The sequence below is a fragment of the Dromaius novaehollandiae genome, chromosome 14, assembly GCF_036370855.1.
Source record: "Dromaius novaehollandiae isolate bDroNov1 chromosome 14, bDroNov1.hap1, whole genome shotgun sequence".
Classification (NCBI taxonomy): Eukaryota; Metazoa; Chordata; class Aves; order Casuariiformes; family Dromaiidae; genus Dromaius; species Dromaius novaehollandiae.
The window spans coordinates 14871917-14892910 of record NC_088111.1 but is presented as its reverse complement, the minus strand read 5'-3'; the positions used below and the strand labels follow the sequence as shown (position 1 = coordinate 14892910).

The 20994-nt window shown below is 41.8% G+C and overlaps 1 protein-coding gene across 4 annotated transcripts in view; it reads right to left on the bottom strand.

Annotated features, from left to right (window-relative positions):
• The window catches only part of TMEM114 (transmembrane protein 114), a 73745-nt gene that overhangs the window by 19287 nt on the left and 33464 nt on the right, over window positions 1-20994 (bottom strand). For 2 of the 4 annotated variants that reach the window (XR_010391656.1, XR_010391658.1), the window contains one exon: window positions 8006-9472. The exons of 1 other annotated variant lie outside the window; for it this stretch is intronic. The gene's annotated coding sequence lies outside the window, so the exon portion shown is untranslated. Of the gene's footprint in view, window positions 1-8005; window positions 9473-12303; window positions 12488-20994 lie in introns of those variants that run through there. One more of the 4 variants, XR_010391654.1, reaches the window with a different exon arrangement.

Genomic DNA, 20994 nt, shown 5'->3' with positions numbered 1-20994 from the left:
TGCAATACAACAGGTGCAAGAAAGACCTGACAGCTGAACTTGTGCATATATATTGGGAGTTCTCTGATTTGTCACGAGCAGGTTTAAGAGAAGGTGATGCAAGATCTGTTGGGAAGCTGAAATCAATGCACTGTGCTTGGTGGCCCAGCAGTCAGATCAAACCTGTAGGAAACTTCCCTGCAGCCCACCAGCTTTTCCCAAAAGAGAGTCAGTATTGAACCAGAGAAGCTTGTCCCAACAGTTAAGCATCTTCCTCCTGGCCAGACTGCTGCTATGACAAAGATGGGGGACAGCAGCTGTCTCTGGCAGAGAGGGGTTGGACCTTCTGAGTACCCGAAGTGCACCGGTACCTCCTGCTCTGCCTTCACCCTCCCGCACGCTCTCCCAAGCCCCGTGTCAGGCCCACACAGGCACAGCAGCCACCCTGCACCCCATTCTCCTCTGAAAGCAGCCTTGCTCCCCGGGGCAGACGCGCAGACGCACGCTCAGCCCAGCTGCTGCCTGCAGAAGGTGGCCTGGTACAGAGCCTGCAGCCGACTCCGAGGGCAGGAAGCCTGCACCACCGCCGCAGGCTGGCTTGTGTTGTTTTGAGCAGCAGCCTGGAAGGATGCTCAGCAGAAGTGCTGATTGAACGAGGAATGAAAATAAAATTATCAAGTATTTCTCCTTTTGCCCCCAAATTTCCTCTTTCATCCAGGCAGCTCCACCAACAATGATGCAACAGTACTATACTAATGAGAAAGTTAATAGCAGTATCACCAATATGTAAAGATAAAGAACTATATTTGTTTGATGTCATTCAATGGACAGTAGATTTACAGATCAGGAAAGATTTTCTGTTTACTTACAAATGTGTATTGAGGGAATTTATATTAGGATGAGACCATCCCAGACATCATCTTTTTCCTTTCATATTTACAGTCCTGGAGAGTGTTTTCAGATATCCTAGCCTCTTAAAGAAATAAGATTCTGTCACAGTTAGGTAAAGGGTAAATTTTAGGAGATGGGTTGTTCAATTCTGTCCCAAAAGAATTGCAAGAACTTTATATTTTTTAGTATTATTTCAAATACTGGGATGCAAAATTCAGTCCAGCTTCCAGTTCTGGTACTCAGAAGCTGCCAAGGAAAGGAAATGAATTTGCTCATTTTCAGATCGTAAGGAAGATATGGGTTTTTAAATGGATGAAAATTTCTTGGAAATAGCTAAATTATTTCAGTCTTTGTTATTGAGATCAAGATTTAGTGTGGAGAGACATTCATCATTTCTCTCAAAACACATAACTAGTGTGCAGATATTCTCATCCTTCTTCCCCCCTTTTCTCCCCCTCAGATTATACAGCTGGTGGGGCTCTTACACTATAAAATAAGACATTAAATCAGAGAGCCTTTGTTTGTCCTACTTTCTTCACTTTTCTACATTCAATTCCACACTTAACAGCAGCAGAGACAAAAGGAGACATTTTCAATACCCAGCCCCAAATAATATCCCTCTGGGATTACCTGCAGCTCAAGACATCATTCAAAACCAAGATTAAAAGTAATAGTCACATTAATATTATTTCACAGTCCACAAACATAAATCCTCATTTGTTATTCATGAGCTTATCACACACACCTCTTAAGGAGCAAAATACTGCAGCATGTGCACAAAATGGTAACACAAAGTAAACAGCGGAGAAGCAGTAGGCAACTTTATAGCTCATTTAAGGTAAAGATATTGAGGGTATATTTGCTAAAAGAGTTGAAGTATTCCTGCCTGCCTGCAATGATGCACTGTGCAGTAGTATTTATTATCTCTCTAACCATTACCTAACCAGACCCCAGTTCTTAAGTGCCCAGTTCCTCAGTGTATTGCTTTTTTGTGCTCAGTACTTGTAGGCAGACTTTTCTGTAAGAGTCAGAGGTGCTGGAGGGCACCGGTGCCTTGCACTGCCCCTAATCTGAGGGCACCCTGGCCTTGCAGCAGGACTCTGAGTGCAAGTGGAACATGCTTCTTGCTACGGAGGCACTTCACAGACTTCACAGCAACAGCAAGTTAAACTGAGCTGCGTATACCGAAAAAATCCTTGGTCTAGATGCTGAAGCTATGACTGAAGCCAGCATATGAATGTGGGAAAGGAGCATAAACTCCCTTAGTTCTCTTTATAAAAGTGTACCTGACATTAATTAAAAAAAAGATAGTAACATTGTGAAGCACCAGATGAAAGTACTTTAAGTAGTCTGAGGCCATGTTTTTGTAACTGAGTTCCTTTTTACTTTCACTACGTTAGATAAAATGGTGTTTGCAGGTATTCATGTGGTGCCCAGCTGCAGTTCAGGATGATGCTCTATCATTTTTGCTGGGGGGCTACAACTCCTCAAGTTTTTACCCTGGCAGTGGGAATTGCTTTAGCATATGAATTTTTTTTAGAAAAAAGTGATAGATTTGAATTAGTGTCTTAACTTTATGTTTGTCACTCCAAATGAAATCTTTTACACGTGATGAATAAAATACAGCCCATTCCTTGAGAAAGTTCAGAGCCAAAAATCTAAGCTTTTTGCCCACAACCTACCAGAATATTTCTGCTTTCTCCATAGAAATAAGCTTCTGAACTTCAGGACTGTGTATTCCCTGACCTTGCAACACACGGTCTTCTGAGCACACAGCTATTCACAGAAAACCTGTGATCAGGAGAGACTGCAAGAATCCCTTTCAGGCCTGGAGCCCAACCCAAACATCTCTGTTGGCCAGGGGCAAGTGCAAATTCAGAACTGATCTCCATCCAGTGGGTATGACCACTTTAACCTTTGAAAGGTTCAAAGCAAAGAAAGCAGGGCTTCCTGCACGACATGCATAGACTGCTTGTGCTCAGTAGCTGTGCTGTTTCAAGCCACTAAATGTGAACTCCAGCTAGAGTAAACACATAGGCAGTTCTTACAGCAGTTACTGTAGAAACAGAAAGGAAACTTTTACCAATGTTTCTCTTATTTCCCAATAAATAGCAGCATCTCCCCTAGAAACCATATCAATATCTGGTTGTTCAAATAACTGCTATTACAGAAGTAGATGAACTCTCCCCTGATAGACCTGTCAGCCTCCCTGCTGATGAGAAGGCTTCCATGCAATCCATATCCACAATTGCTTTGGAAGTAGAGGGCTGACTTTCCCTCCCTTTTCCCCCTCCAGCTATATCCCTGTAGCTTTTCTGGTTTCCTCCATCTATTCTTTTTCACTTGTTTTCAGAAGCTGCTTGAGTTGTGACAGAAACTTTTGAGATATCCTAGTAATTGGCCTGACTATGAGGAAGGGGGAGGTTGAAAATGACATTGCAAGGCAAGAGAGCCTTGAAAAATCATGTCTTGGGAAGCCTGTCATAAATAGACTCGTGTTATGTGAGCTTGCAATATGTGCAATGCTACATAGAATGAATATTCTTCTCGACTCAAAGTTTACACACGTATTTATAAGATTCATGCATGAAATCATACCCTGTATCTATTACCTTAGCCTTTTGTATTTTTGTAACCATTGCAAACTTTCTCCAGCTCAGAGGAAAAGGCATTAAATACACAACTTGTTTGATCAGAAGTGTTGCGTTCACTGGATGACGACTCAAATGCTTAAGAGTTAGCCTAAGCAGTCAGTCTCGTTATTTTACTGGAACTACCCGGATACCTGAAATTCATCATGTGCTAAAATGTTTTTATCACACCAAGGTTCAAGCAAAAACAAGCAGATCATGTCCTCAGCTGTTATAAGCCAAAGTTCCAGTGATATCACTGGAGCATCACCACCACTTTATGGCTCACAGGCTCTGGCCTGCAGCACAGCCGTTCTGAAGGGAGACAATTTGTTTCGCATACATCCTGAAATCATGAATTGAAAGCTGTTTGGTGTCTTTCTTGCCAGATGGGTAACACAGTCCACTGCCCAGTTTCCTGATGCTCAAGAAGTGACCTGACTGAATCAATAAAGTTCTCAATACTTTGCCACCTTGACATCCAAAGGGAGAATCAAGCCTCTTTCACTAATTTTAAAGTGTTTTTGTTTTCTGAAGCATTTAATGAAAGACAGGAAAACAGTACTGCCCAGTTTCAAACTTTAATGTGTAGAGTTGTACTAGGAGGGAGTTAAAACCATGCTATGACAAAAAAAGCTTTCTTCAGGTGTTAGCCAACTGCCAACAACCTTCCTACTTAAACATTTAGCAATGTTTTTGGCATTGGCGCTTCCCTAAGTGTATTTTCCTGTTCCTCTTCCAGATAATTTTGTTATCTGTGTCTGAGTGAGGCTCAAAGAAAAAAGTTATCTAAAGGTTTCTAATACCTAAAATTAACCTGGTTTAAAAGCAACTGCTCCAGGCATTTCGAGGATTAAAACCAAGTGCTCATTCCCAACAAGAAGCTGATACTTTTCTCCTCCAATAAAACAGACCTCCCTTTTCCATGCTTGCATTTTTAATATACAAATGTTGCTACTGGTCAGATACAGGATCCTGCCCTCTTCCATCTTAAGAATTAATAATTTCAGGCAAGAGATCACAAGTCCTGGACAGCAGAAAAAAAATCAGTAATGTCTAAGTTTTTTGGTTTTGTTTAAAGTGAAGACTGCTTGAAAAATTTAGGTGCCTGAAACATTAAAATAGACCTCCTGGGGATAAATTAATAGGGAGAAGACATGTGATGCAACGATAAGGGCTATATAAAGTACCTCACCTAGCTCTGAAGTTCATCATATGGGTTCCCGCACCTGCAATAAGCTTCTCCCATCTGTGCCAGCTGATACAGCTCTTCAGAGATCTCCAAAGAGGGAACTCAAGTCACAGTAAGGCTGTCCCTGGCACGAGTGTTTTTGACATTACAAGCGCTCAATCCATTTAACAGGAAGTTTGCTGACTCTGTCTCTTAATCATAGAATGAGTAGGATAGAAATTAATCTTTTTAGTAACTAGCTCCTCCAGAAAGTTTGACTTCCAAAGCCTGTAGGTGGTAACACGCCTGTCTCAGTAGTTGGTACACAATTATTGCATCATTATCTTGAGCTAAGGGAAGACTGAAAGATATTCTTTATAAGATATAGTGTGGTCTCCATTTGTTGATATTGGATGTGTGGAAGGACACAAGGGAATGTTGCTAGCAACGCACAAGAGTGACTCCGAAATACACAGCCCTTCGTGAAGTGTTAGGGGACCTGTATTTAATGTCAAAGAGAAAGGCAACTGACTTCTTCACAGGCTTGGGATTGTGGCAGCGCGGCCACCACAGCTCAGAATCCAGCCTCTGGATCCATACACATTCATTGCACAGAGCTGAGGTACAACACAGAGCAACAGGTACCTGCTTCATGCTTAGGCAGTAGAAAAGCAGATCATACCGTTCACTTACGTAGTTAGTTAGCACAATTATAGCTCTGTAATCAATGTATTAAGATTACATCTGATTGTCCCCTCCCTGCTGGTCACCCTCTCCCCCAAGAGCTGGAGGGACCCCAGCCTTGATGGGGTGAGGGCTGCTTGCCCTGCTTCGCCCCGGGGCAGCAGGCACAGAGCCTCCCTCCAGCCGGGAGGGACACATGGGCTCAAGAAGAGCCTGACACATGCAGAAGCAGAGCACAAAGGTGAAAGAGCCCAGGAGCTGCAGGCTAGCAGGTGCAGAGCTGAACAGAGAGGGGTCAGGATCTGCAGAAAAATGAGAAAACACACAAAATGAATAGAGACTGGCAAAAAGCTTTGAAAAGGCAGAAGAGCCATAGGGTAGAAGGAAAGGGAAGCTGTTCCTAAAAGGGTGCCCGAATTAATAAAACAGAAGGCAAGGCCAGAGCAGCAGGAGGGAGGGACTCTTTCTCTACATTTAATGAGAAGTGTTAAAATAATTACACAACTAAAACAGCATTCGTTCTATGCTGACCATAACTGAAGGCAGTTTGCAATCAAATTGTGCCCTGCCTGATTCTAATTTCATATGGCGCATGGTAATACTCTGCCACTCCTTTGGTGATGCCGGTTCTTGTTGCTACAGGTTCAGATGCCTGGATTAGCAATTTACAAGTCTGTAGATATTAACATTAGAGCAGCATCCTCCATAGAAAGCACTACAAAGCAGTACACTTTAGCCTGCCTCACTCATTCTAAGCCCATAGGCAAATGGGGTGTGTTTTTCTTGGAGGATGCTTGGTGCACCCAGGCCAAAACCAATAAAGTTCTTATGCACTAGCTTAATGTTAACTCCAGTGAGTCTAATCACATGCTTAAATTTAAAGTCTGTACAGAAGTGCTTTTCTAGACTAAGCACCAGAGTGCACATCCCATGCCAAATCAAACCTGTACTACATGATTGGTTGCTCTATTTTGGGACATTTTAAAAAAAACCTCCTCCAATTCTCATGTCTTTTTATACATACCTTTTATAAGATGCTTTGAGATCCCCATATAAGGTTTTTCACATGAGGGAGATTTCAGCCCAAGAGGCAAATTCTCTACTCAGTCCTTGTCTGTATCAAGAGCAGCCTCACTTAAAAGCCAACCACCAGCCTGCTCTCCTAGAGACACACAGCAAGAGAGCAGCACCCCAGGGAGATGACTGCATGGCATGTGTCCACATGGCAGGAGCTACTAACCAACACTGGAAGAAGTCAGCAATGAGCTCCTGGCCCATTCACAGCTTTGGGAGACGTTGTGTGGACAGAACTCAGCTAGGACCAGGTTAGAGGAGTTTGCTCTTTAGCTGGCCAGCTCTTGCATTCTTTCACCATTACGTGACAATTAAAAGGGAAGGCACATTAGTATTTAGAAGCATGTTTGTCTGATGTTTGATTAGTTCAGAGAAGAGTAGTTGGGCAGACACTGATCCCTTGCAGCACAGAGATACTTAGCTTGTTCTGTTGCCCTGATGAGTAAGTCACTCCAAGCCTTTAACAGGGAAGAGGTTTCTCTTGAGGTAACTCAAGCAGAGTTCTGAGGAGTAATTCCTTTTCATGCAGGACAAACAGTAATATACCAAAGTTTGATTCAATTCATAGTTTAAACACCAAGGTTCAAAAATCTTGAATGAAAACTTGAATAACAGCTCACCTAGCTGTATCAAACCACAAACCCTAGTGTCAGGAAGCAGCAAGAGCTGGAGCAGGGCTACTCCTTGAAGGCAGATGAACCAGGAGCCAAGGGTGACCAACAGGGCACAGTCCCACAGTACCTAAATGCAGCAGGCAGAGCAGAGTGCTGATGACAGGACCCAGGAACAGCCTCAGAGAAGCAAAGCAATGAGCCATATCCAAAGCCCATCCAGGGAATCAGGAGCAGCAGCAGAAGATAGGGCCTGTCTGGACACAGGAACACCTACTGCTTAACTTAGGCCAGGACTAAGGACTAGGGCTAAAGTTTAACTGGGACTTATAGGCCCATGGGCCAAGGGGTGGGTGGATGCCCCAGATGTTCAACCCAGCTGTTCAGGGCTATTACGGTCATCAGTGCCCTCAGGGCCCAGCCCCCAGCAGTCTGAGGAGCCACAAAGGGGGAAAATAAGGTCTCCAAGCTCTGAAGCATGTTGCCATAGAGCAGAATTGCTGGAGGGTTAGGAAAGAAGGCAGGGATAACTTTGGCCTGTATTTTGAAAAAAAATCAGATTATTTTCACATGCTATTTAAATGTTATTGAATGAGTTAACAGCTGCAGAAAATCCTTACTTTGTCTCTTTTTCTCTCTAACTAGCTTTATCTATAGTCCAAAGGAAGGAAATGTTAACAGAATCAATAATTATTCTAATTACTTCCCTCTTTGCAGACATCAAGTTAGAGACTGAATTAGGAACAGAACCCAGGGTGCCTGAATCTCCCCAGCCATGGCACTCATCCGCACGTGTATCCACATTTCCATAAATAAGGACGCAATAATGTTATATCCCAACCTCCTGTTGGATGCCTTCTGAAATGATTTCTGGGTTAGAGTTAGCCTTGCTTTCTGTAAAAATAGCTCTACCTTACACAAAGTACACTGTTATTCAAACTGGGCTTCTGTTGGCTGGACTTCAGACTTCAGACTTGCTCTACGGTGGGACCCAATGTTGTCTCTTAGCCATCTCCCAGAAGTATGATTTTGCTGAAGGAACCATCAGACAAAGAAAGAAAAAGTTCCTTATTTCTTTGTTTTATTTTTCAGTTCAACTGATGATTGTTTGAAACAGATGAAAAATACTCATTTGTATCTGGGAATCTCGGTGCAGATAAGGGATGGGTAGAGATCAGTGATTTTTGGTATATTCAATTTGGCACCCCACTCTGCAATTTATTTGATGATGGCCATCACATATGTTATGCACTACTGAGTGCTTATTTGTGCGTGTGTATATAATACATAACTTTTTAGTTTGACAGTATTGATTGAAATCCCTTCAGTTTGATGAATGAGTGCATTATGCAGTGAACAGTGAAACTAGTCTTGATGAGTCACTGGCAGGATTTTCCCAACTTTTAGAAGGCATCCTCTCCCCTGGGCTAGAAATCAGAAATGTCCTCCCAGCATGTCTGCTGTAGCTGAGTTTTTGACTGTGACAAGACAAGCCCAGATATTACTTCAAGCCTGTCAGTTCCTCCCACCCCTTCCAACACCTCTACACACACCCTAATATACACATGGAGGATCAAGGGATGGAAAGTCTCTCAGGGTTCATTTGGATTTGCAATGCATCTCTTTCATGTTAATTTTCCTTTTCCTTTTTCTTCACCTGAATTCACTCTGACGTCTTGCCACAATATTGTCAGTCTCAGAGAAAACAACAAGCCAAAGCAGATGTGCTGAACACATGGTCACCAACAGAAGCAGTTCCCAAGCAAAGTTAGCATGTGAAATCATTCCAAAAGAGAGAAGTCTTATCCAAAAAATAATCTGCATCTGCTTCTGCTCTTTGGTGAATTGAAAAAAAAAACTCTCCATATCTAAGCTTACAGTTCAAACTTGCACAACTCTGAAGTTAGAAGTGTCATAGAGTGATTTTAGACAGTGCCATCTGATAGCATTTTAATGAATTTCTCTTTTGGTTGATAACAGGGGTGTACAATATTTTTAGTGCTTTTTATAAACAGTAAAACATTGCAAAGGGCCCATTAGGTTTTGGTGTCACAGGAGTTATAATGGGTAACTCCAGATTTCTGCTGGTACCCTATGAATATGAAATCAGATAAAAGTTATCATTCTTTGAAAGAAAGATGTGGTTTCCAACAGAAAAAGCCATTTTGTTTGTAATTGTTTCTGTATTCATTTTATTTGTCCTATAGAAGTTAGATGACTAATCTCAAACTGGAGTGTGGTCTGGCTCAAAGGCAACCAATAGAGCAGCAATTATACATTTGTGTTGCTAATTCTGTTCCCTGTGAGATGTGCAGCCACTGAGATGGGAGACCAGGAAAGGAGCCCTCTGAGGAGTGAGACACATCTGATGAGCTCTGAAGATACGTTCAGCTTTCCAAGAAGACAGCACAGAGTGAAAAGGCTTGGATCTACTGAAGAAAGAAGAGAAGACAACCAGCCCAGATTAATTTTTAGCTGAAGTTTCATATTGGATAAGAGTATTTGCTATTCCTCCTCATAGAGGGGTCACTCCCCATTCTTGCTGCTCTCTTCATTATAAATAAAGCAGGCACAGAAAAGAAAAGCCATAACAGTTAAAGTAATGTAACTGCAAAATCCATGCCCATGTCTGGGAGTAGGAGTGGCCAGGAGGCTCAGATAGTCAAAATATACAGCCTCTGAACTTTTGAGGACTTGCTCAACTTCAACTTAAAACCCTGAGAGATTTGTCTATTGCTATGATTTGATTACCCATACATTCAGATTGAGTGTGCACCACCTGTTAACATACAGAACAAAACACTTCCACCAAGAACATTTGGTAAATAAATGACTTGGAAAATATTATTAAGCTCAAAAGCAACATTCTACCATGTTGATTTGCCACCAGATGCTGTGGGACCTGAAGACAGAGGGAAAAAAAAGCCAAATAGTAGCAATGAGAGAGTAAAATACAAGGAGAAGGCAAGTTTTGTGGTGAAATTATAGTCAGAAATGAATGCAAGACTTTTATTCTATCTTGGACAATGTCATTTACAATAAACCCAGACCATTCATGGAGAGCAAGCACTCCTGACAGCCTTTGCCACATTTCTTATGAAGATGTTGCATCTCATTCAAACAGCAAAGTGTATACTGAGGTGATACCATTTGTTGTAGTACAATGCCCCAGATGCTGGGCCAGGATGATGTACAGGTAAGTGACAAAATTGCAGCCTCTCCTTTTGAAGACAGCTAATAAGCCTTCAAGCAGTGTTTTTTGCTGGGAAGATGGATGCCAGAGTAAGAGTGATTGGTAATGATGCTGGTGAAACTTTCATCTTTTTTCCCCATTGCCTTTCTTTAGTTGAGGGGAGGGACTGTTCGTGTAAACAAGCAGTAACGTTCCTCTTAGATAACATGAGTTTAGCAAGTGCGTACAGCACTTCTCGTCTTCAGAGCTCACTTCTTCAACTGTTTAACATATGCAGATCCCCTTTGAGAATGATCGGTGCATGTGATTCTGGGAAAATTAAACTAGACATTTCAGTAGCACGCCAAAGATCATGGTGAGAAATGAGTGAGAGCCATAGAAAAGAGATGATAAGAGTTGTTTTTGGACAGCCGTCTTCCCAGATCATACTGCTTGGCACCTTTTCACCACCATGTGAGTTCATAACGGGCTCAACAACACCACCATAGCCCAGACAAGACATTCAGGAGCCCTCTGTGCACGGCCCAGCCGTTCTGCAGACTGGAAGGAGAGGCGGCGTTCTGTAACCTTGCCACATATCTAGCCCAAGGGCACTCTGCCTTCTCACGCACGGAAATGTTAGCCTCCTCGACGGAGACCACGCAGCCTTAGTACCTCTGAATTTTCAGGTTATTCTTAATCTAGACCCAGACCCCAAATTCACATGTAGCTCTGGACATATGTAGCAGATTGAGCTAAATCCACCGAACTCCCTCAACTGAAATATGGACAAAGATGTTACTTTTGAAGCTGATAACTGTTTTCCCCCTGTTGTTCTCAGCGCTGTACTAAAGAGGAGAACCCAAGTACACTGCTCAGTAGCATGTTTCACAGCCAGCTCAGCTGGTAGGGGAGACCCATGTTAGTGATCCTGCCAGTTTATTTGCTTGTGATTTTTTTCCTTTCTTTTCATTGTGATTTGAACCGAGCTTTATTCCAAATCAAACTGACTCCAGCACTGACAGGGGAGATAAGACCTCCTTCAAATGCACCCACCTTGAAGTGGGCATGGGCTAAAGAACAAACCTAGCTTTGTGACACCAAAACAAAGACCTTCACTGCAGTCTTTACCATTTTCCAAGTCATACAGCACTATATATGACATTTCGTTCCCCAAGAGAGATGAGGCTAAGAAAGCCTGTTTCTTCAGGCCCCCAAGCTCTAGAGTTATCTGGTGATTAGGAGAGAGAAGGTTGAAGTTTTGTTTTGTTTTGTTTTGTTTGCTTTTGCTTTAAAGTGAGTGCAGGATGAGGTTATATGACTAGCTGGAATCAATGCAGGTTCTTAATGATGCATGAAATGAAATATTGCTGTCCAGTGCACAGTGAATATTCAGTGTTCTGCTTTATGATAGATACATCCAATGTTGATCTGACAGGGGAAAAGCAGCCTACACACCAGCTGCAAACTGCCCTGCACCCCTCCCTGTTCTCTGTATCAAAGGGGTTGCTATCTTCTGCTGTTATACGCTCTTCTTTAGGCTAACACATTTGGCAGCCAGTTAAGTACTTTAGCCAAGAGGCAAATAGAAACATTTTCCATGTTTTGGCTCCTGCTTTGGGAAAACTAACAAACAAACAAAAAAAGGACCTTACAGGACTTCTAAACAAAAATATGCCCTTATCTGGGACTTCTGCATTTTGGGCCTGGCTTATTTGTATGCTATACTCCATTTTTTGCCCTTTTAAGACCTCTGTAAACATTACCAGTTGAAGCTGGACTGAGATGGATTAAAGCACTGCTCAGTCAAGCCCAGCGTATCTGTAGTTCAGAGCTTTTTCAAGTCAGAAGGAAGCAGCAGCTTGGAAAGGGCTGAGTTACTATTTACAGAAGATGGAAGGAACTTCCCTACCTTTAAGAGGTATATCCTGGAGCCAAGAGCAGGGAAACAGGCTGTGAGTAGAATACAAGCTGTCTACAGTTCTGTGTTGTTTTAAAAACACATGATGGTCTACTTGGAATAGTGACTTCCTTTTTGCAAACTGCTGAAAAAGTAAACTATTTCAGGGAATTTTAGCCAAGGATACTCACCAGCAAAGGTATAGTAAGGTGGAACAGGATGGTAGCATAATAGTGGCTACACGGCTTCCGAACGATGGCTGTCTTTCCAAAGGGAAAATATCCTTCTGGAATCATGCCCACAAGAGGCATTATTCTGAACAGCTTGCATTGTGTGTGTTTTCTTATGCAGACAAGTGACATCATCTTTATCCACCTTGTGGAGCAGAATTTTGTGTAAAGAGAGGAGTGATGAGAAATAGGGAATAAATACATGAGAACAGAAAGGTGTAGGTTTCCCTTCAGCAGAATCCCATCTGCAGGATATTCTCCACTCTCTCCCTAAAGAGCAAACACTGGTGATCGGGAGAGACAAGGTTTTAAAGACCTAGTACCAAAATTGGTCCCCAGTCTAATGCGGGCTTCTGCAACATTTTAGATTTGTCACCAAAGCATGGCCACACGCATCTGAACACTGCAGGCACATGCTTAAAATGGAGGCAGAGAGGTCAGAGGGAATCTGCATAATTTCAGAAAGAGAAATTATTGCACTTATGCCTGTGGCATAATGGGGGGAAACGGGGGCAATTGCAGCAGAGAGCTCAGTCTGGCAAAGGGTTCATCTTTGCACTGATTTCAGGACTGGGGCATCAGCTGGTTCAGAGTAACAGCCAGGCAGGATTGGGCCAGTTCTGGGAAGAGCATGTGAGGGAAAAGCAGTGGGTACAGGGCACAAACAGCTGCTGCCTTGTCTATCTTGCCCAAGTCAGCAGGACTGCTTCGTCTGATAAACTGTTCGAACGATCAGTGGTTCAATGCACCACAACAGGAGAACCAGCTCCTGGTGCCTTTTGTATATAATGGTACTAGACTCCCATATCCATCCTGTTCCTGTTTATAAACAATCTGGACGCCCCTTCTCATTGCCTTTTGCCGGGTACACAGGTCAGCATGTTACATGCTGAGCCTCAGCTTTTCTCCTGGTCGGTTCTGTTCAAAATGAAAATCCAGCCAGGGGGAGGACAGCAAGGGCTGCTCATCCGGTGTTCCCTCTGTGGTTACATGGTTACACGGGGGAAGAGGAAAGCACGACTTGGCAGAAACTTGGCTGGAGTTTCTGCTTGGGGATATGGGAGCAAAAGCAGGCCCAATAGTAGGAGAGAAGAAACCTTTTTATCCCAGGACAAGTGGAGGAAGCCAGAAGAGGAGCTGTTACTGAACTGTGATTTGTTCTCTCCTGTCCCTTGCCCAGGGAATAATGCAGTTTTACAATCTTAGCCTCTAGTGTTTTGGCCAGTCTATGCTAATTCTGCATGCCTTCCTCCTCCCATCAGCTCCTGCTCCTACACACTGACTTCAGCTTTATCTTCATCTTTTAAAGCAGCTTCAATTGCCATTTCAGACCCTCCAGATTTATGGTTAAAATTAAAGTTTTGGCAAGCCTCTGTCACCACACTGCCCATTACTGTGGTACAATATAATGTAATTAATGTTTTTATGTTTAAGGAAGAAGAGGCACATATGTTCCTCAGCTGCTGATGAACAGATTTATAGGTAACACATCTGAGTCAGTGCCCATGTTTAGACGTTAGCCTGACAGATCACTAATCATTTTCTAAAAGCTGTGCACCACTGCCCTCCTTCCCTGGATTTGCAAGCAGCACTGCACTGGGATACCATAGGGAGATGATAGATTTCAGGTGACACAAGGGGAGGAAGCAAAACATCAGTAAATGTTTCAGCATATCTATCTCTTCATAAGCAGATGTTCCTGTTTAACACATACCATTAAGCTACAGTATACACTGTGTGCTTTCTTAAAGGGAAACCTAGCCTGCCCAGGTTAGACAGTTTGCAAAAGCACCCTACCCAGCCTGTGCTCTGGCCCCAGAACCTTGAGTCCTTACTGAAATAAAATCCTCTCACTAAAGAGGAGAAGCTGTCGCTTCCCTGGTTGCCTGGGAGGAGTGAATTTGTGACTCAGATGGATCCTTTCCATCCCTTGTTTCCATTCCAATTTTCATTAGACTTTGCTGGTGGATACCAGTTCCATGGTGCTTGAACAGAGGCAGGTGGCACTCACCTGGGCTGGGTGGTCCCTAGCAGGAGAGCAAGATGAACAGCTAATAAACCCTCCTCTTGCCTCAGGAAGATCTAGGAGATGTCTGTCAGAGTGCTGCCCAATTTCTTTGTTACAAAACAGGGGTGTGTGTGTGCATGCACATGCATACTTCTAGTGTGACAAAAGAAATCCTAAACTGTCCTTGAACAACAGTACCTTTCACAGCATTCCTTCAAACTTATACTCATCTAGACAAGATCTGGCCCTGTATATACTACCTTTGCAAAACGGAACAGACTGGAACCAAATCCAGATTGATAATTACAACAACAGAAGTGGAGCGTAACAAGTAAATTCAAGAGAAGATCAAAAGATACAGCTCTTTTGCACCTTGTACTGCTCTTAGCAGTTTGTGCTCAGTGGAGAACTCATTAGAAATACACTGATGATTTTCCCTGAAGTCATTAAAATAAAGGTCTGTATGATCTGTTTGTTAGAAAAAAAATGAACAGATTTAAATACGGAAAACAAACTTCTTGCAACAGAGAAAAATCTGGAGTTTGTTTTCCTTTGATAGCTTTTTTTTTTTTTTTTTTTTTTTGTGGACTCCAAAGGAGAGACTAGGTAACCCAGGAACTTTCTTGCCTTTCAGTTCTGTTTTTAGGGAAAAGGGGGAAGCATACTGGCAATATGGGAACATTCAGGGCCCCAGCCTCCTCTTGTTCACGTTGGAGAGGGGAATTCCCATTGATTTGAATGGTGCAAGACTAAGTTCTCATTCAGGGATTTAATTAGCCTAAAAAATATCAGTGAGTTTTCTCCTATGCTTATAGCTGAGGGTTGTTTATGCATTTTGGTGAGCCATCTTCTACATCCAAATGTAGGATCTCTTTCAGAGCCCAGAGTACTCAATCCATTTACTACTGATTTAATGGCATTAAGAAAAAATATCTTAGCTTAAGAAAATCTTTGCATAGAGCAGATTTGTTAACCCATACTAACGCCCATTGTGGGCACTCTCATTCACAATTAAAATGACTTTAATTCAAGTTAGTATTTGAGTTAAATCTAAATTAAATTTGAATTTAAATCATTAAATCTGTGCAAGGATTTACTGTGGTTTATATAATCAATTTCAAGTTCATGCCCTTCATTAATTTGAATGACTATCATTCAGTCTTCGCTTACTTAAAAATATATCTAATGCATTTATTAATATTATAATACTCGAACTGGGTTATTCTCAAAGAAAGAGAGAGTTTGAAGTTTCTTTAAAGTTTCACAAAATCAGTGTGTCTTGCTTAAGAAACTCATCTCATTTTCATGTACATTAAGGGTAGGAAGGGCCTTTAATCCCACATGAAGACCTTCTGTGTTGTCACAGCCAGTAAAGTAGGCACAGGGAGCGTGGCTCCTCTCATTAACATCAGCCGGGCAGCCACAGATGTGACGCACTCACATGGCCACAGAGCTTCCCTTGCAAAGCAAGGGCTGCGTCTCTTCTGGTGCAGTCAGGTCCTGCCTGTGCCTAGCTCACGCCTAGCCCTGCTTTAGTTCTGCAAGTGTCCCCCCGCTGGCACTGTGCTGTGAAGACCCTGTTGACTATGTGCTGGTAGGTCGGCAAAGTCAGCCTCACCAAATCTGCTGCCTCAGCTTCGCATACCCAGACATTTGCACACCTCCAGCGCAATCCCTGTGCTAGCCCACCTCCACATTATCCTCTTCTGGAGGCAGGGGCCAAATGCAACGACACAGGGCAAGTAACAGAACTCCCACCACCCACAGCAAACTACTGAGCTCAAATAACGGTTTTAAGTGAGCATCGTGGATCCATCTCTGCCACAGAGATTAAATCGCCTTTGAAAATTACAGCCTTTTCTGTGGAAGTCTCTGCTTTTTTTCCTTCTCCATGAAACGCCAGCCATGTTTGATTAAAATCCCACCTGTCACCAGATTTCAGAAGAATGCAGAGTGGATTCATTTTACAACATCAGAACCAGATGCTCACAAAAATAGCTTTCACAAGGTCTACTAATCATTTCAGGAGACAAGCAGAGAAGAGGATATCTCTGCTGACGCTGGAGAGCACAAATGTTGACAAAAATATGAATCTAAATTTTCTGACAGTAGTTGATTGTGTTGCTTTAGAAGGTTTAACAGACATGCCACTCAGCCGACAAGACCCTGTTTAATGCTTCACTTTAAGTATTTGTATGGGGTTGTCAATTCTGGGAATTGCAGTTCTTTAAGAGCAGCTTCTGTAATCTCGCTGTATATGACACAGGTAAAAGTACAATGCCTACTTCTTTTTCAGCCTGGCCCATTGGTAATCCAACATCAGGTGGCATCTTCTTTCAAGAGAGGTCAGTAAATCTTTTTCATACTTTTGCTGCTTTATAATGGCTATTTTTCATTGGCGCCAAGTGCTGATGATGCCAACCAGGCATGTATAAAAGCAGCAGTTCTGTCACATGAGAATGTGTCCCATGTGCATCCTCTGGAACCACAGTACCACTTCATTTCAGATTATTCTTACTTCAAGGCTGCAAACTTGAAATCACATATTAACCTCTTTTGTATTGTTTTTAATTTTCAGTGTGTTGGGCAAATTTAGTTTCAAACAATTCAAACAAAATTGGAACCTTTTAATATAGTCTTTCTCTCTCTCTTTTATTCAGCAAAAAATATTTGATGTGAACTCATAGATAGTCATAGGTCTACTAGAATTACTGTTAGAGCCAAACAGAATATTCAGGTGAAGTGCTAGCCTATTTCTAGCAGCAGAAAACAACTGTGTTACCCTTGTAAGGCTGTATTTGTGTGCTGCTTGCCACTGGAGCTGAGGGATCTGAAATTTCATGGGAATGCACTGAATATGATTAAAAATTAAATTTTGTATCTGCTTTATATGTTCAGCATTAACATTGTCTTTCATTGTTTTCTAATAGTGATAATTATGTGTTGTATTACTCCAGGGTATGCTTTGTAGCACCCCTGGGAGGGCTTTTATGCACAAAATAAATGCTACTGTATACATAAAACTAAATTTTGTTGAGATAAAGCTTCTGTTGGTTTCATTTTCATGCAGTTTGGTTTCACCCTCTTCTTCCAGACCCATGAAGATCCTTTTAGAATTTCTCTTTAATCAGCTTTTTTTATTCCTTCTACATCTGAGCTGCCATTTATCTGAGACCTTTCATGTGCACAAGTGTCATCCTCACCACATGGGCAGACTTAACCAAGCAGTTAATGCTATTACATTGTTGGATCCTCCGGTACTGGACTGTGTTAGGGCACATCAACATCAGCTAGGATGGGAGTCTGACAAGCACGTGGGAACTGTCACATAGGGACCAGTGTCTGCTGATCTGTAACCGATATGCTCCCAGTGTCCTGTTAAAATAAATGACTGCAGAGGCAACTCTCCCCACAGTAAATATACCAGCAGACATTTTACATAAGCAAGTGCTTAATGGTAAGAGCTATGAAAACTGCTTTCAGACTGATTCAGGGCCAGGCTGGGCCATCTCTGTTTTGATTATCACCTTCCTCTATGAGTAGTCTGGTGGTCATTGGTGCTTCTTAGTGGGGAGAAGGAATAGCAGTTTAGCTGTAGGTTAAATACACAGAAAAATAATAATAAAAAAGATAGGCCATTAGTGATGGAGATCTGCAAGTTTTCAGCAACTGTGGACACTGAGAGACTTTCTTAGCCTAACTTTTGATTTCTAGTTCAAAATTCCTGACTGCTACATGATAATCTGAATTCTTCAGACACAGTGTGGTAAAATGCTCCAAAGTGAGAGAACATTCAATTCTTCCCCTAGAGTGCTGTACATAGTGAAACTCTCATCAGTTGACTAGATCAATTAATATTTAGTAAAGCTACCAGGAATGCAGCAAGAATACTGCTGTCATACATACCTATTATAGAAATTTTTAGTTATGATTCCTAGATGTTTTAAAGTGGGTCATGTGTTCCTATTTTCAGGGTCCGTAAGACTCTAAAAAATTCACTCTAGACAAAACTTGGTATGGCAGTCATGTACAATAGAGCTGCAGGGAGCAACAGCTCCAGGTAAGTATTTGATCCAAAGTCTATTTTAGGTCTTCGCTATAGGGATGCAGGGATATTAATCCATTGTAGATACAACGAGAACATTATTGGCGATACTGTAACTTTCAACAATAACAAAATGGAGAGAGTGAAGATAAAAATAGAGCTGGAGGTAATAATTGTCTGAGCATGAATTGTAAAAGTGGATCTTTGGTATTCAAAACCCCCATTAAAAATACATAGATTGCTGACTGTTATTTATTTAGTATTACATTATAACTATTATTGTGATGATTGGCATGAAAGTCGGGAGATGAGTGACCACCTGCAGTTTTTCTTGATGTTCAATTTGCAAACAGTCAAGTACCATTTGGTTTGTGCCAGCTTGCTGCATTACTTCAGCCATAAAAGATATTGTGTAACCTAACAGCAGCTTTTTAACTAAAAATAGGTGTGCTACTTATATCCAGTAGAAAACTGGTTAGAAAAATGGTACTTAGTGATTACAATACAATGTATTCAGATTCTTTCAGCTGCTTCAAGCCCAAAGAACAGCTTTCTCAGCTGCAACAAAGGGGGCAAACCTCCTCAGAGGAAAATTTAGTAACACCAGCAATCTCAGAGACAAGGCAATCGGGCAAATTTACTACTGCCATGGCTCTGCAAAAAGGCTTCCTGTATGACCTTTGGCAAGCCTTCAGATGTGGTTTTAGAAAGGCTGAGCACCCAAAAGTGCTTCTGAAGTAGTGGCAGCCCAGGATCTAAGCACCTATGAAAATCAGGCTCTTAATTTTTCTCCATTTATCATTCCGGTACCATGCAAAGGTCAAAGAGGCCTTTCATATTGACCTCAGGGAGTCAGATCAGGCCCTCACTTACAAGGTCCAGCCTTCATTGAAGGGGTTTTATTTTTCCTGTCATGACAGATCACCTGTCCAGAGAGAGAGCAGTTAGTGCAGCTACCTGTGAAAGAAAGTGGTAACTTCTGTTTTGAGGGAGAAACTGAGAGCCAGAACTCTTGGGAGCTGCTACTATATCACACTGTGGCTTTGGGCAAAAGGCTTCACCTCCGTGTTTCAGTTAACCTGCCTGAAATACTTATATCATCCAAGCGTGGTGATACTTAATTGTCATTTCTAAAGTGCTTTTCGCCAGCGAAATAATCCTCCAGAAATTAAAACCACAATGGTTTGCAGCAAATGTACAGAATACGGATTCTGCATCTGGGCAGACAGAAAAGCTGTTCAGATCCCCATTGTCACTGCTTGGGTGTGGAATGTGTTAAACTGCAGCTTGCAGAGATGTTTCTTATTCATTAACAGCCTTATTGTGTGATGAAAGGAAAGGCAAACTCTGCGACCATTTTGCTGATGTTAAGGATTTCATACACATAATAAATTATACGTGAACATTGTTGCCATGCATCCATTCCAGAATTCAGCCCCTCAGGGACTCAATCATGCTGTTCTTCTGTAGCTAGGAATATCAATGCACTGAAACAACAAGCTAAATCTACGTGTATCTCATCAGTGGATGTTATCAAGATAACATAAAATGGGAGTGAAGGAATGTGGACCTCGCTCCCTACCTGATCAGGGGAGAAGGTTATTGACCTCATCATCTAATGTAATAAACACCATCCAGGTAGCAGCTATCACAGAGCCCTGAGCAATATGAAGCCCCATGGAATGATATACAGCACAGTACATGCAACTTTCATAAAGATTTCCGTGTGGGTAGTTTTTGTTTTTCATAAGAAGAAAGGAGGAGGCTGTGTGCCCAGGCATGAAATACAGGCCAAAGGCACTGAGCCTTTTCTTACAGCACCCTCGTGTGCTCTCAGCAGAAAATGCTCTGTGTCACAGGGGGAGTGCTGTGTCTTCCAGCAACACTGTAACTTGCTGAAAGAACTAATTTAAATTAAATAGGACAGCCAGTACATATTAATTAAGTATCAATTGATTCTTAAAAGAGTACTTATTGAAGGTTCTCAAGTTGGGAAGGGATAAATCTGACTGTCATGTAATTAATTCAGAATGGCACAGGCAACAAATGCATATTACATTTTTTCCCTCCGAATATTAACTTGTAAAGAATGTTTACATATCCAATTAACATTTAACAAGATAACCTTATACTACATTAATTAGCTATCTGCTAATTAAAAATGTACCAAAATTAATATAGACATTAGGCAAGTCAACTGTATTACTGCTTATGCTTATGCAATGTGAAATATTTGGAAAAGCTCTTTAAGGCAAAATATGGGAGAATCTTGACTTGTTATGTCTCACCACTGGCTCTGGAAAACAGTATCTGTCCAATGTAAAGAATGAGCTGTGGGGTTTACTTTTGCTTTTTGCCTTTTGTACCTGACTAATGAATTGCTCTCTGGACACATTTAATCCCACTGCTGATGGTCTGAATGCTTTGGAAGCCTTATGAAATTAGATTGGATGTTTCTCTTTGTTTTTCATCTTAAACATGGTGGATCTGAAGAAAATGGGGATTTTCAGAGCTATGTGAGAGAGAAAAAAATAAGAATGAATAAGAAACTCAACTGCTGTTAAACTAAACACCTTGCTTGACCTCTTATATACATGAA